Source organism: Aethalodelphis obliquidens, unplaced genomic scaffold, assembly GCF_003676395.1.
Source record: "Aethalodelphis obliquidens isolate GAN/ISIS:26980383/991018 unplaced genomic scaffold, ASM367639v1 scaffold33, whole genome shotgun sequence".
Taxonomy (NCBI): Eukaryota; Metazoa; Chordata; class Mammalia; order Artiodactyla; family Delphinidae; genus Aethalodelphis; species Aethalodelphis obliquidens.
This window is the reverse complement of record NW_020837977.1, coordinates 2,650,682-2,663,857: the sequence shown is the minus strand read 5'-3', so window position 1 is coordinate 2,663,857 and position 13,176 is coordinate 2,650,682.

Genomic DNA, 13,176 nt, shown 5'->3' with positions numbered 1-13,176 from the left:
TCCAAAGATGGGCTTTAAGAACATATGTACCAAGTGTATTTCTTAGCATGAGTCCTGTCTGGAAGCGGGGCAAACGAACCCAGGACTCTAGGCGGCTCTCACAGCCATTACCCTTCATGGAAAAAACCATGAACACAATAGGTAACTTAGCAAGTAAAAGAATAAGTAAGAAACTTTCTGTTCTTAGAGAAAAGAGGTGAGATGTACTAATGAGGCTGCTTAGAGAGGTTTGCATTTTCACTATTTGTGCCATGTGATAAAGGGATCCAGTCTCCAAGGCTGTCACTCCATCACCCTTCACAACACTAAACTCACTTAATTTTTTTTTTTCACTTTAACAGCTAAGGATGTTATCACTTTTGCTGAGGTCACTGAGAGGGTAATACTACTCTTGTTGAGGCTAATGAAAAGATACAGTGGTGACATGAGTTAATTGCATAGTTACCACACAATTACCAATTTATGCTCTACTGATGTTAACAGAGAATGGAAGAGAGCTAGCATTATGTGTACTGAATGCTGGCTGATATAAGAACAGTACTTGGTAGTATGTGACATTTTCATGAGCAGTTTTACTCACATAAACAAAGAAGATTAAGAAAACGTATGCTTTCCCATATCTGTTGGTCTAGTGCTGCTTAAAAATGGACCTAATAACAATGATCTTTCTTTAAGTCTTCCCCCTTTGATCATTCAGCTTTCAAATACCTGGTTGCTAGATTGAAAAAAAATAATAATGCTCAGCTACAAAAATAGTTGTTTTACTCCTGAACACAAGCTTCAAGTTGACTTTGTTTTTCTGTAAATGAATCACTATATGATAAATAAGAAGTACAGAAGGAAGAAATGGCTACATGGACTCAGTTCCCATAACAGAAAAAAAATCATTATTAAAATTTTTTTATCAATTTTTATTGGAGTATAGTAGTTGCTTTACAATGTTGTGTTAGTTTCTACTGTACAGCAAAGTGAATCAGTTATACGCATACATATATCCCCTCTTTTTACGATTTCCTTCCCATTTAGGTCACCACAGATCACTGAGTAGAGTTCCCTGTGCTCTACAGTAGGTTCTCATTAATTATCTATTTTATACATAGTAGTGTATATATGTCAATCCTAATCTCCTAATTCATCCCATCCCCCCTTCCCTCCATGGCATCCATAAGTTTGTTCTCTACATCTGTGTCTCTATTTGTGCTTTGCAAATAAGTTCATCTGCACTATTTGTCTAGAATCCACATATAAGCAATATTATACCATATTTCTTTTTCTCTCTCTGATTTACTTCACTCTGTATGACAATCTCTAGGTCTACCCATCTCTGTAAATGGCAGTATTTCATCCTTTTTATGGCTGAGGAATATTCCATTGTATGTAGGTACCACATCTTTATCCATTCGTCTGTCGATGGGCATTTACATTGCTTCCATGTGCTGGCTATTGTAAATAGTGCTGCAATGAACATTGGGATGCACGTATCTTTTTGAATTATGGTTTCCTCTGGGTTTATGCCCAGGAGTGGGATTGCTGTGTCATATGGTAGTTCTATTTTTAGGTTTTCGAGGAACCTTCATACTGTTCCTCCATAGTGGCTGTACCAATTTACATTCCCACCAATAGTGTAGGAGGGTTCCCTTTTCTCCACACCCTCTCCAGCATTTACTGTTTGTAGACTTTTTGATGATGGCCATTCTGACCAGCATGAGTTTGTTAGATGAAAGTAAACCTCTTTTTCTAATATTTGGTTAGTTCTTTACTTCCACTTAATTTTCAGGATCTTCGTATGTGTTTTATGTTAACATTCTCACAAATCCCCAGAAAAACAAAAATACCTGTTTTTTTATACATTTTGAATCAACTGCTTTGAGGTATAGTTGACATACGATAGCATTAATTTACTTGAACAAAAATGCACCAATTTTAAAACAAGGTTTATTTGGTAACTCTCTGAAGGGTGGCTTCAGTTAAAGCTAGGAATGATTGTTTCTATAAAACCATCCACAGTATCTCTAAACTCACCTCTTGTGAAATTTTACTCTGAACACCAGGCAGGACCCATAGTGTTGGCATCTGCATGGTTGATGGGTAAGCTTACCCATCAACCATGCAGATGCAGAGTGAACATGACAGTAAACTTTCTGTTCAAATAATTTCATGCTTAAGAGTTTTCAGTTATACCCAACTATCACCTGCACATTTGCTGACAAGGAGGCACAATGAGCCTAGTGATAAAAAGCTAAAATAAAAGTCATAAATTCTTGTCATTATTCAATCCAAAAATATGTATTAAGTACAAGGCACTTGTAGAGACACAGTCATGAACAGGATGGACACGGTCCCTAAAATCTGTTTCTTCACCTTTCTTAACATTTTTATAAGTTATTTAATACCGTGTACTAAATAATTTCCTGCTTAAATTAACTAGAATAGAATTCTGTTTCCTGAATGCTAACCAATACAGCTACTAATGCCTTGTTTTCTATTCAAATGGTCCTAAAGTATTCTGTCTTTCATTGAATGTGTCTTGACTGCTGACTCAGTACATTGTCCATGCCATACAGTACACATGGGATGATTGTTTCCCATTTCCATTGATGGCAAGAGCAGTTTTCCAATTATTTAGAAGCTGAATACTAACCTCATTGTGCAGAAAAGTGACCTCCATCATGCCTGTCCTTAAACTGTTTCATGTTCATAGTTTTATAGGCTGCAAAATACTGTGAGATTAATACTTGTGTGTCAGGATTAGTTAGATCAGGTTCTCAAAGTGTGGTCATTGGACCAGCAGCATCTGCATAACCTGGGAACTTCTTAGAAATGCAGATCCTTGGGTACACTCCAGACCTGGTGTGGTCTGGAATCAGAAATTCAAAAGGTGAGGCCCCCAAATCTGTGTTTTAACGAATCTTCCAGGTAATTCTGATGCACATTTAGTTTGAGAAACTCTGGGCTGAATTATGCTCAGATAATAAACTTTTTGTGACTTAAAACAACACAGATTTATTTCTTACCCATACAGGATATTTGTATGTGTCACTTGGCTACTCTCTTATGTGATGTCCTCACTTCAGGACCCAGGGTGAAGGAACACTCTTGCCACCACTTTAGAAGAAAAAAATATATCTGGCAATTAAATGTCCTGGCCTAGAAATTCACAAATGTCACTTCCACTTAGAACTCATTAGCCAAGTCTGGTCACTTTGTCACACCCAATTACAAGAGGGTCAGGAAATGATATCTAACGTGTTTGTAGAAGTTAGATATCAGAAATAGATAGTATGAGCTTTTATGACCATCACAACCCTTAAATCTAATAATGAAATGTTTGGTTGATTCTCCTTTCTGTACACAAACACACTCACCCTCTAAACAAAGGAAATAAAACAAAAGTCCCGTCCAACATAGCATCAAGCTCAAAGTCCACATTCTTTGGATGATGCATCATAATTTTTAAAGTTGGTGGTGACATGTGACAGTCTTTATAGCAGGTCTAAATGTAGCTTTCCCTAACTTAGACACCCATGACAAAAGGACAAGTTACTCTTATCCAATAACCAATGGTGGAAAAGATCTCCCTACCTAAGGATAGTGTGTCCCTTCAGATCCTCCAAGAAGCAGATGCCAAGATGGGAATAAAAAAGTAATTATTTTGTTAGGGGAAACAGCCATGAGAGAGAATGGGAAAGGATCCAGAGAAGGCTGGGAAAGATGTCAGAGTATGAATTAAGTCTGACCCTGACTGAGGGAGAAAGGAAAGAAGGGTTGGGTAGAAGCATCCTAGATGGCCATGAAGTCAAATAAAGGTTCAGTCAGCCTTCCAGATGTTTCTGTAGCCAATGTCAACTGTCGGAGTAATCCTATACCTCCTAGAAATGGGCTGCCTTAGTATCCGTGGTGCACTCAGTCACCAGCTGTGAGAAGCCTGTGAGACGTGGGCTGCAAACGCAAACATGGTAATGGATACCGAAACGCAGCAGCTTGGTCAATTAAGTCCCCTGTAGTTGGAGTCTGCAAGGCACATTCTCACGGCCACCAAAATCTACGCTTGTGTCCTGCAGATCCATCTCTCACCCAGGTTCAGGGAGCAGCTCTTCCATTGTTCCTAATGACCCCTCTTCCTGAATGGAACTTCAGAAGAGGGAGGTTAGTAAATTGAGCTACAACCCCTAGCATTGCATTTGATCTTGGGGACATAACTGGTACTCATCCTCTCCTTCCACCACCACTCATTCTAATTCCCTTCACCTTTACCTGTGACCTTGGCATTTATTTGTGTAAAAGCAGGCTGACTTCCTCCTGCTGATCTGGAATTGCCTCGTATGATGATTCCTCTTTTAATCTGCTGGCCACTGGGCATAAGGACTCCAAAGTGCCCTGGTAGCAGCCATAATTTGTAGATCGACAGGAATCGTGCTGTGCTCCCTTCAAGTGTACAACCCTCTAGGGACAAGGACTTCCAAACTTACAGATCTCAGATGTGTGGCAATAGGAAGCACAGTATTGGACTGATATGGAGGCCACTTTTTTTTTTTTGCGGTACGCGGGCCTCTCACCGTTGTGGCCTCTCCCGTTGCGGAGCACAGGGTCCGGACGCGCAGGCTCAGCGGCCATGGCTCACGGGCCCAGCCGCTTCGCGGCATGTGGGATCTTCCCGGACCGGGGCACGAACCCGTGTCCCCTGCAGGTGGACTCTCAACCACTGCGCCACCAGGGAAGCCCTGGAGGCCACTTTTGCTCCCACTTCTTGATTCCTGAACACAGGTTTCTTTCCACTTGTGGACACACCATCATGTAGAGACCTTTGATTTAGTTAAGTACATGTATCTTACGGGATGCACCCTATCCCTTCAGGTGTTTGCTCCAACATGGTGCTTCAGTTGTGACTTTGGAAGGTTGATTCAGAGCTCTGTGAATCTGGATGCCTCTGGATCATGCAACATGTGATACAACCAGTAGATCCCATGGTCACGGGCCTGCTCCCACACCCACAGTTAGATGTGATGCTGTGTAGGTTGTACTGGGATTTAACCCTAGCTATCAATCTGGTATACAGGAAATGACATGTGAATAGCTTCTAAAGAGGGAGTAAGGCACCTGTTGTCTTGAAGGGGAGAGGTTTCTGCAACATCTTCTAGCCCTTGCTAGAGAAGAGTGGGCCACTTCTGTAACCCCAGAGGGTCCAGTGTCATTACAGAGGCAACATTCTTAAGGTCATTCATCTTGTTGTACCATGTATCATGTGCACCATGACTCAGGATTCCAGGTTACCCCAACTAGTGTCCTAACCTTCATGTAACAGACCTGCCATGACTGAGCAGTCAAATATCTCTGCAGTCCTATAATTTTAGCAATTAATTCTTCAGGCTTCCCTCAACTGTATCTGCCCTTCCACTACAGGTAATAAAGCCCTTTTTGTAAGCTAAGAAAGAGGCTCTTTGGTACTAACTGCTGGTTATCAGCCCTCAGGCCCTCTTCATTCTTCTGTGGGGCGTGGATACAGCTTAACAAAAATAAGTGACCTCAGCTTTCCTTGTAGGCATTGTTCCCCCCTTATTTTTACAAAACTCTATACTATTATCATCTCTTCTATGACATTCCCCTCTGCTGGGACCTTTCCCCTAGTCATCTCTGGTGAAATCTTGAGCAATTGTTCTGCTACTTTGTGCCAGGGATTATCTCAACTCCATCTACCAGCTAGGATGGTGTCCTCTTCACCTGCCAGGTGCCAGGTGAGCTAGGTTTATTTTTTGCTCTTTGGAGTTAAAAAAAATGTTTGAATTTTCCAACTCTACAAGTTTCCTAAATGTTTCTATTTCCTTTCACTTCTGCTTATAAATCATTTCTCTAAATCATCTTTTTCTTGCGATAGCTCATCAAACACAGCCAATAGCAACAAACATTGTTTCTACAATCTACTTTCAGATCCTACTTCCTGGCAATCAAGTTGACTTCCTAGTTAATAGAATCAACATTTTACCAAATGCATCACTGACACGGTTCATGGATCCCAGTTTTTGAAACCAGTTTCCTCACCGTCTATGAATGCCCAGCACTCTAACTATTGCCATATGCTTTACAGGGTTTTCATATCCTGATAAAGTAGCATCCCACCTCTGGTACCAATTTGTTTCAATTAAAATTGGCTAGATTATACTGCATTAACAAATTCACAGATTTCAGCTTAAAAACAGATGTTTTTTCTCATTTATACAAATATCCCCAGTGGAGCAGCTGGAGACTGTATTCCATACTGCACTCACTTTTACAACCCAGGCTGATGGAGTATCCACTGTCTGGATCACAACTAATGACCGAGGTAGAGAGAAAGAGAGCCGTTAAGGGTGTCATACCATAAATTAAACGCTTCAGTCACAAGTGACACCACTTCTGCTCACAACTAGTCACATGGTTCCACTTATCTAAAGACATACAGGAAGTACAGAAGGTAGAGATGTAGAAATATTCAGAGAATATCACCAATAGCTAGCACGACACCAAAAGAATGACAGAGCACACACAAAAAAAATTTATATAAGAATTCAAGGAAAATAGAAACTCTCTGAATTATGGTGGTCAGAACAGTTTTTTTTTTTTTTTTCCTGAATATATGAAGCACTTTCATTATGTCCTAAAAGAGAACTAGAAAGAATATTCAGGTCAGTGAGACAACCTATACAAAGGAATGGATGGTTCCAAGCTTTATTATTGAGAAATGCTGAGTTTACTAAATTCCATTTCATATCACTTTCTGGGCACATAAAAATGATATTTCCTTGATACTGACCGTTAGGTGGGTAGTATAATAGGTAACTATTTCTGGACAGTTAAGTCTGATTCAGAGGAACATGTGTCTGTCTGAGGCTGAGGCAGTGAAAATATCGTGCATGATTCTCCAGTGTCTCCCAGTCCATGCTGTTGTGAATATGGAGACCTCTTGTTGAACTGTAGAGCCACAGGTTCTAAGTAGTTTTGATAATTGTTACTTCTTATAGTACAACTTCACTGAAGCAGTCTTTGCCCTGAGAAGTATACTCCTTTTTTTTTTTTCAATTATGCCCCTGAGACTTTGCAGTTGTGTGTTGCTGCCACATAGGTCCAGCCTAACCTAATTCGCACGAAAAAAAGCTGTAGAAATAGCTTGGGACCAGATGTGGACACCCATGTATGCATCTTCTTAGATATTTTAATAGTTCTCTTTAGTTATTCAGATGTCATTTAAAATACTGGAGCCACAGGTGAAATGAACAAAGTATATTTTGTTTTAGGGCAAAATAAACTAGCAATGTGTTGGTTGGTTTGGGAAAGGAAGAAACTAAAAGCAAAGAAACCAGTTCATGTATTACTGCATTGATTTCATGGAAAGGAAAAACCAGATGCAAGAGATTTTGTATAGAAAAACACCAAAAGTTTGTGATTTAGTGGCTGTGAAGAACCAGGAATAGGGAAAAATTAAGATTATTCTGAGGTTTTATGCAAGAATGATAAGAAGAACTATGGTAACTTTCTCAGAAGTAGGAATTTCGTGGGAAGAGACTATCTCAGTAAGTTCCATCTAGGTGATGCTAGGGTGCAATCAGATGAAGATGTTCCCAGTAGATAGAAATACAAAGCTGGAATTCAAGAAAGTCAGGCCAAAGAGACTTGGGGCATGGTTAAAGGTGAGTGAGGCACACATGATTAAAAAAAATGTTTGTATGAGTGAATCACTGGGTCAGAGGTTGAGGTTGTACATTTCAATAGATTGGCAGTCCTATACCCTCAGTGTGGGACTCTCATCCTCCTGGTTTCAATATACTTCCTTCATTTTATCTGCATTCCAGATTCTGCTTCCTGATGGGAGCATGGCACAGTCACAATGCTTATAGGGGTGGAAGGAACTTATGTTCATTTTTTTAGTGGATTGGAAAAAAACAATGGAAGAAGATAACTTAGCAGAGTTTTGGAAATATTGAGTTTGAAGAGCAAGTGAGAAATATAAGAGGTAGTATTTAGAAGGTAGTTGGAACACCAAAGCTGCTATAGTACTGATACTTAGGAGAAAGATCTGATTTGGATTATAATTTGAAGACTCAACAGCAATTTTGTGACAGGGAAAATTGTTAGAGTGCCTGGCATTGCCCAGGAAGAGTGTACTGAGAGAGTGAGAAGACAAGAAGGCGAAGGGGAAAATCTTAGGAAATACCAATTGTTACAGGATGGTTGGAGCCAAGTGGTAAGAAATACAGATAAAAGAATGTTTAAGAGGGTTAGACATAGACTCTGGTGAACTTAATATGAGGACTGACAATGTCCTTCCTGGATTATCAACCAGGAGTTGGTAGTAAGTAAGGCCCTTCCAAAGAGCAGAGACTGTAGAATGGAACCAGTGAAAGCCAGATTATGATGAGTAGAGGAGTGAATGGAAGGGGTTGATAATAAGACCATAAATTGCTTTGGCTAGTGATTCTTGGCTGCAAAGGACAAAAAATAAGGTTAACTCCGTCTCGAAGGGGGACAGAAAAAAATGGAAGAAGATAACTTAGGAGAGTTTTGGAAATATTGAGTTTGAAGAGCAAGTGAGAAATCTAAGAGGTACTATTTAGAAGGTAGTTGGAACACCAAAGCTGCTATAGTACTGATACTTAGGAGAAAGATCTGATTTTGATTATAATTTGAAGACTCAAATTATAGAGAGAGAGCAAATTCAGTTTCTTAAAAAAATTTTTTTTTACTTTGTTAGTAAGATTTGAACATATTTATAGCCTGCAGGGAAGAAGCCATTGGTGAGAGAGTGTTTGAAAATTAAAGAAAAAGTAATAGTTGATAGACCAAGGCCAGGCCCGGGCAGGAAGGGATGGGATCAAGAACAAGGTGGAGGGATTAATTTTAAACAGGAATTGAATCTCTTCTTCCTGTGAGAGCATCAACATTTCTTCCTGAGAAGGGGAAGGTGCACTTAGATCTACATGGATACACGGGAGAGATACAAAGGGCCCGACAGCTGCAGTCTCCAGCTTTTATCTGTTGTCTGATCTTGATTGGAGGTATATAAGAGATCAGGAAGGCAGAACTGGTGACTTCACTTGCGAGTATTAAACCATGGCAGGAATCCCAAGCTAGCTGCTGTCAGTTTATGAAAGCATTCACTACTCTTAAATTCATGTCTACATAATAGAGTGCTACCTAATAAATATTTCAAATGTTGTGGGTTAAAAAAACCAAACAAACAAAAGTCACCGTGGGTCAAAGACTGATCGTTCACTTATAGTTTCTAAAATTATCAATATGCTTTCAGAAGAGAAAGCTTGTTCTCATGATATAGTGTTATGGAGAGAATGTGAATACATTTAATAGTGATGATTTAAGATTCATGACTCTTGAACTAGCTCATATTAGTAAAGTAGCTATTCTGAGAACAGGAGAGTATTTTGCATAATTAAAGAGGAGAAAAATATGTTCAGAATGTATATACATTTTATTTAGGAAATGAAATTTGAAATTAGAATGAGGAAAGGAGAGAAGATAATTGAGCTGACAGGGCCAGTTAAATTCAGGGATAAATCTTTGGCAGTAGTTGGAGGGTTTTTCAAGGACTGTTTGGGGCATAGACCATAGGACAAATCTACAGTAAAGGTTTGCACGATGTCTGTCAAAAATGATACTAAACAGATGAGGCAAATGAACATGTTATTTACTTAAAAGAATACATTATTCTTAGTACTTGATTTTTACAATGAGTGGTAAGTAAGTATGTTTTTCTTTTAATTTGGATATCTGATACTCTGCATACCAAATTTAAATATTCAAACAAATGTTTCTTTCAGATGTATCTTATATCTATTTTATCTCATAACATGAATTTCAGTGGCCTCTTTTTGTTTCTTTTCTCTGTGGGAGGCAAGATGACATGGAAGGGCTTCCCTGGTGGCGCAGTGGTTGAGAGTCCGCCTGCCGATGCAGGGGACATGGGTTCGTGCCCCGGTCCGGGAAGATCCCACATGCCGTGGAGCGGCTGGGCCCGTGAGCCATGGCCGCTGAGCCTGCATGTCCGGAGCCTGTGCTCCGCAATGGGAGAGGCCACAGCAGTGAGAGGCCCACGTACCACACACACAAAAAAAGATGACATGGAAGATGCCAGCCTTGATTGTGGAACCAGGTTAGCTCTGAACTTACCAGCTTCATAATTCTGATCCTCATCTTCCTCATCTATAAAATGGTATTAATAATACAAATCTTTTAGGGTTGTTTTAAGTACTCAATGTGTTAACTGATTTAAAGCCCATAAAACAGTGTGTAGCATAGTGTAAGCATTCCAAAAAGTCAGCTGTCATTAAAATATGGTGATGATATCTCATGACTATTTCATACAGCAAACCTTCTACATATGCTCAATACTTTAGAATGTGAACCTCAAGAAAATGTAGTTTAAGTTGCCATAACCAACTGGATTTTAACCTACCTTCTTTCTGATATTTGATGAAGTAAACTTTTGAAGGAGTATAATACTTATAACATAGCATCAAAAGCAAGTGTATAATTAACTCCATCTTTTTTCTCTCTCTTTTTTCTTCCTTCCTTTCTTCCTTTCTTCCTTTCTTTTCTCTCTCTCTTTCATGGTGTCTTGCAAAATGGAGGATGGCTTTTTGTGGAGTTTTTTATTTTAAGAGTCCAAATAGAAATGGAATACTTATTAGTTTCTTTTTGAATTTTTAAAAATTTGAATATCAACTAGATGCAAAACTGATAATGAGTTTAATTCAAAAGAAAACAAACAGCATAAATTCTATGTGGAGAGGGTATGCAGAAAAAAATGAGTATAATCATAAATTGATTATCTCAGCAAAGGTCAGTAACCTTAATGATCACTAAAAATAAAAGGAAATGGAATGCAATTGAGTGATTATTTTATAGAGTCCCTAACACAATTGTTTTCTTTAAGTTTTAAAGTTATATTTTCTTTTTCACTTCTTAGACTTGTCTTGGTTTAAAAATAAGAAAACACCTAGAAACTCAGTCTTTTAAGGATGTCTAGAATTAGCATTTTCTCTTATGCCCACTAGATGGCAGGTAGAGGATTCAGAATACCTTTCAGAAGCTGTGCGTCAGCTGTTATTTGCAGCACTAGATGAGAAAACCGATTTAGTTCAAAGTAGGACATTTTAGAAATAAGTTTCTTTTTCTTTCACCCCCTCAAACTCCTCCACAGTCTTAAAAAACAAAAAGGACTGGTAAAAGCGTATAGAGTTTCTAATAAGGCTTTTATGTTTTTATCTACAGTTAGAGTAGAACAACAGAACGCTTGTGAATTTATTTTATTGAAAAACTGTAAAACTAAAATCCAGCAACAAATCTGTATTTGACTAGCTATGTAGTTTCACAAAAACGTTTATGAATTTTTCTTTCTCTTTTGGGCAAATACAAACTAAAATGGTGTGTTTTCTCTGAATAATCTAAATCCTTTTATTTTCTTACTGTTGAAGATTCTGTGGATCTCTGTTATGCAAGGGGCAGCTGGAGATCACATTATAACTTGGTAAGCAATTTCCTTTTTTTTTTTTCTTCTTTCTATCTTTATGATAGGAGAGAGTTGGGAAGTAGAAAACTTTAAAAAGATTCTTTTCCTTTTTTTCTCCACAGCTTTGATAGGAATATTGTTTTTCCTGGTTTGAAATGACATAGAAAGAATAGAATTTTCTGCTTTGAATGCATGCCTTTCCATTGAGGGACCAAGGCCCTGGAAGTGTAAAGGGCCAATCTTTGTTACAGAGGGGTTCATTGCAGAGAAGGGTGTGTTCTGCAAAGACAAACAGGTCCCACAGATAGTTGCCAAGGGCACCAAATACATCTTTGCATTACACCTTGAACTAGCATGTTCATATCACCTCTTTTTTTATTGCATGCACCATAAATGACTGTAAAAGTTTGCAAATCATGCAGAGACCTTGGCAATCAATACTTCAGCAGGAAATCTACAAAGAGAGGAGGTGGGGAAAAGAGATCCAGCCTAGCAGTTCGCTTTTTTTGGCCACAGGAACCATATGCTGACATTGAGAATTAGTGAATGTTCACTTTTGACAGTGTCTCAGCCAGAGTGTAATATCTGCAGAGCAGTTTATATTTAGACACTTAGTTGGAAATCTTGGTTTTGCATTTATAACAACAGGTAGTGGGGACATTCCTGTGGCCTTATTTACATGGGCTTACTCTGGATGCTCCTGCTCTGTGACTTGGGCATAAATGAAAGACTGATTTTTATCTGGGTCAGTGTGTGGCCCAGCAGGGTGCCTAGTTGCGGAGGCCTTGCTTGCAGCTTTTCGAAAGCGTTTTTAAGCGCCTGACTCCCAAAAAGAGCCGTGCAAGGATCTGGACATTGCTCTTTAGGATCCACACGGTGTTGGTGATGATGATGCTGGACAGACACTGATAAACCCTCCTCCGTATTCAATCTGCCTGTTCTGCGGATTTTTTTTTGCGGGGGGGTGGCGGGGTGTTGTTTTACCACTTTAAATTCAAGGTATTCAAGGTGGGTGTCCCGAAAAAAAGTCCGACAAATCAAATAACAGACGAGGGTACCAACCCCCCGGATTTGGAGACAAAGTCCGCTACTGCTCCAGGCAGGAGGGACAGATCTCCTTGAGGCTACTGCGCAGGGTCGGAGGAGATGAAACGGCTCAGCATCCCCTTTCCCAGCAGCGAGAGCCTCGCAGCGTTAAACCTTCGGCAATGCCTCGCTCTGGGCTGCGCTAGGGAGCCAAAGGACTGTGCTTCCTCTGAGAGAGATGAGGGCTACAAGGTAGTGAGCGGCGGCAGGAGAAGAAGCCCGAGGCCCTACACCGGAGGCCGGGACGGCTTTAGGCTGTTCCCCTCACCCCACCCCTCTCTGGCCAGGCCCTTCCGCCATCCCAGTCCCAAGGACCGGAATCCCGGCCTTCACTTCTGATGCAAAAAACATTCTCTGGAGACCAAGGAGTTTTAGTAACTGTTACGGAGGCTGCTTTACCCGCTGATTTCGCCCCCGGGGTCAAATACAGCCCTAAAGGTTGAGTTGGGAGATGCGCTTAGCGCAACTCCAGACTTTTAATTTCACCTGAATTCCCGTGGCCGCTTTCCGCCCGCAGTCCTTTACATGTGAGTGGCTTGGAAGGGGTCACTGAGCTTTGCCCAAATCCAGAATGGACCGGCAGGTGGAAAACC